General features: G+C 45.3%; 1 protein-coding gene across 4 annotated transcripts in view; it reads left to right on the forward strand.

The window, feature by feature from the left end:
* Positions 1-4,427, forward strand: part of Kcnh1 (potassium voltage-gated channel subfamily H member 1) — a 308,441-nt gene that overhangs the window by 24,694 nt on the left and 279,320 nt on the right. The window lies entirely within an intron of this gene.

A 4,427-nucleotide genomic window follows, 5' to 3' on the forward strand; every position in this document is an offset into this window, starting at 1 on the left:
CTGTGGTGTGTGTGTGTGTGGTGTGTGTGTGTGTGTGGCTGTGGTGTGTGTGTGGCTGTGGTGTGTGTGTGGCTGTGGTGTGTGTGTGGCTGTGGTGTGTGTGTGTGTGTGGCTGTGGGGTGGGGGCACCGGCTTCTTGGCAGTTACAATATCTTGCAGGATTAGTTACTGTCTTGCTGTTATGATGGAACACCATGACCAAGCCACTTATAGAACATTTAATTGGGGGATTATTTACAATTTCAGAAGGTTAGTCCATAAACAACATGGCAGTAGCTGAGAGCTCATATCTGAACAACTTGGACAGTCAGAGAGAGAATAAACTAGCTTAGTGTTGGCATTTGAAACTTCAAACCCCACCCCTTCAACAAGGCCACACCTCCTAATCCTTCCCAAACAGCTTCATCAAACATCATATATATGAGTCTATGGGGACATTGTTATTCAAACTGCCACACAGGATGATAGAAGAGAAGTGCATATGGGGCTTTTAATTCTGTTTGTGTATGTGTGTAGGTGTTCATGTAGAGTGTGGGTACCTTGTTGACTGCCAGGCTGTCTGATCCAGGGATTTTCCTGCCTCTGCCTACCGCTCACCACCTGTGTGCTGGGATTACAGATGAGTAGTTCTGTACACTGCTTTATGTGGGCTTTAGGGGTCTGAGCTCTGGTCATTATGCCTGAACAGCAAGTGATTAATTTTCTGCGCTCCCCCGGCCCTTCTTTTTATTATTATCAAAGGGTTTTCTGTAGCTAAAGCTGGCCTTGAATGTGGTCGTGGGTGTTGAGCTTCCAATCCTCCTGCCTAGGCCTCCTAAGTGTGGGGCTCACAGGTGTACACTGCCACTTCTGCCCTCTGTTTTTGGGCAATCTTTTATAACAGTCTTTTGCTAGGATGCCAGGCACATGTCACCTTCTTGCCTCTTTCTCTAGCTAGCTGTCACATGTCCATATGTCTTAGCAGTTCGTTATGTTCAGGGTCCATGTCTTGCAGTCTGATTGCCTCATGATCTTACCTTGTACTTGGTACTTAAAGGACACCTAGTCAGTCATCAACGGGAGGAGGGGCCCTTGGTCCTGTAAAGGCTCTATGCCCCAGTATAGGGAAATGCTAGGACCAGGAATGTGAGTGGGTGGGTTGAGGGGCAGTGGGAGAGGGAAGGGGATAGGGGATTTTTGGAGGGGAAACTAGGAAAGGGGATAACATTTGAAATGTAAATAAAGAAAACATCTAATAAAAAAAGAAAAATGCAGAACTGTATTAACCATGCATCTTTTAACTTTTTAAAAATAATGTAAATTTGCAAAAAAAAAAAAAGAGGCACTTATGTAAGTGGGTAAGTCGGAAGGAGAATCTAGTTGTAAGTTTTCATCAGACGCTAATCTTTGAAAGTAGTAGGCGTATACCTTTACTTAAAAGTAGATCAAACTAGGATCACCAGTATGGCTTGGTGGCTAAAGGTGCTTGCCACACAAGCCTGGTGACCTGAGTTTGATCCCCCAAAATCCATGTTCCATGTTAAGGTAGAAGGATCAAACAGACCCTATAACATTGTCCTCTGACCTCTTCTGCCCCATGGCAGGAGTGATCACACACATCATGCTCACACATGTCATGTCCACACACATCATCCCTGCACACACCAAGAGTATTACATTTCATAAAAGAAAAAGAAACCACCAAAGACAGAGGGTGCTTTACCATAAAGGCAAGGAAGACAAGAGCCACGCTGAGCCAAGGCCATTCAGAGGAGGGAGAGGGAAAGTCATCTTACACGTGCACATACACACCGTGGACACATACATCATGCCCACACACATCATGCTCACACACACCATGCCCACACACACCATGCCCACACACACCATGCCCACATACATCATGCCCACACACACCATGCCCACACACACCATGCCCACACACACCATGCCCACACACACCATGCCCACACACACCATGGCCACATACATCATGCCCACACACACCATGCACACATACATCATGCCCACACACAGCATGCCCACACACACCATGCCCACACACACCATGCCCACATACATCATGCCCACACACACCATGCCCACACACACCATGCCCACACTACACCATGCACACACACAGCATGCCCACACACAGCATGCCCACATACATCATGCCCACACACACCATGCCCACACACACCATGAACACACATATCATGTACACACACACACCATGCCCACATACATCATGCCCACACACACCATGAACACACATATCATGTACACACACACATCATGCACACACACACGCCATGCTCACACACATCATGCACACAACAACAAGAACAGTAATAAAAGGATTAGTAGATATAATAATAAATACACCAAGCTGTTCTCAAGGAAGATGACTTCCCCTCTCCCTCCTCTGAATGGCCTTGACTCAGCGTGGCTCCTGGTTTCCTTGCCTTTGTGGTAAAGCACCCTCTGTCTTTGGTGTTTTTTTTTTTTTTCTTTTATGAAATGTAATAATCTTTATAAGCCTGCTAAATCAAGAAATAAACTCATCCGTGCAGGGCAGAGCAATCTGTCTGACTCCATGAAGACAGGAAGAGTGACTATCTACACTGTGAGTGATTTATAAATGCTGTTGTAGGTGCTGGGGGATGGCTCAGTTGGTAAAGTGTCTGCTGCAAACACAAGGACCTTAATTTTGATTTACCCTATCTGTGTGAATAGCTATGTGCAGTTGTGTGTGCCTGTTACTCCAGTCCTGGGATGGGCAGAAACAGGTGGATCTCAGAGTTTATTGGCTAGCCAGCCCAGCAGAGTCAATAAGCGTCATGTTTAGTGAGAGAACATATTTCAAAAGTTAGATGTTAGTCAAGGAAGACACCTACCATCAAGCTCTATATACACACATACACAAATGCACACATACACACATGTATACATACATACATGCACACATACACACACACATGTACACACGCACACATACATACATGCACACATACACACATACATGCATAAATGCACACATGCACATATACACACATGCACAAATGTGCATACAGCCACACAAACAGGTACTTACACACATAATGTACTTGCTTTGTCTTATTGATGTGCTTTCAGTGAGATGGAAAATTAGGGACTCACAATGTTTCATAAAACTCACTGATACACACAAATATAAAAATGCTATTTCAGTACAAATTAACCTCCCAGCTAGAAAGGCCATTATTTCACTATGTATACACACACACACACACACACACACACACACACACACACACACAGAGTACATATAGTCTCTAATTTATAACAGGGAAGAATATGTATGTATTTCTTTAGGGGGTACAGTGAGTGGAAATATGTGCAGGGGATGGAGCTAGGCTAAAATAATGGCCACATTGAACACTCAGATTTTTAATCTGCACTGTTTAAATTATTGAGATTAAAAGAGGGACACTTGCAGGGCGTGGTGGCACTCGCCTTTAATCCCAGCACTTGGGAGGCAGAGCCAGGTGGATTTCTGAGTTTGAGGCCAGCCTGGTCTACAGATTGAGTTCCAGGACAGCCAGGGTTGCACAGTGAAACCCTGTCTTGAAAAACAAAAAACAAAACAAAAAACAAAAAAGGACACTTGATTTCCTGAACACAAGAGGTCTTGACAGATTTTTAATTTTCCAAATGTTAGAAGCATGAGAACAGGACAAACCAGTGTGACCCTGAGTCAGAGGGAGACTGGCCACTGGTGTGCACCTCTGTGGCTACAGAATTTCAAAGTCTGAAAAGGCTCCGTGGTAAGCTCCTAACTGCTCTCTGCAGCAGCCTCAGGAGGAGGGCCTGGTCACTGTCCTTATGAGTTTTTCTCCTATGTGTCCTGTGAGGCAGTGTGCTAGCCCCTCACTTCCTTTGCTTCTATAGAAAGGCCTTATAGAATGACCAGGGCTAGTCAGGGTCAGTAACCCAATTTGTGTCTTTGGGCCAAGAGAATGATAAAGTGAGGTGCAGTTCAGAGCCTAGAAGAAACTGCTCTTGACTTTACTCTGTATTACGGGTGTGCTTCCAGAGGATAAAAAAATCAGGGCTTGACTGTCTCAGAGGAACTCACTGCCCTCTCACCCCCCAGGTTCCTGGGTTGGTGGCTGTCTTAATCAAGGTTTCTATTCCTGCACAAACATCATGACCAAGAAGCAAGTTGGGGAGGAAAGGGTTTATTCAGCTTACATTTCTACACTGCTGTTCATCACTGAAAGAAGTCAGGACTAGAACTCAAGCAGGTCAGGGAGCAGGAGCTGATGCAGAGGCTATGGAGGGATATCCTTTACTGGCTTGCTTTTCCTGGCTTGCTCAGCCTGCTCTCTTATAGAACCCAAGACTACCAGCCCAGAGATGGTCCCACCCACAAGGGGCCTTTCTTTCCCCCTTGATCACTAATT

The sequence above is a fragment of the Mus caroli genome, chromosome 1, assembly GCF_900094665.2.
Source record: "Mus caroli chromosome 1, CAROLI_EIJ_v1.1, whole genome shotgun sequence".
NCBI lineage: Eukaryota > Metazoa > Chordata > Mammalia > Rodentia > Muridae > Mus > Mus caroli.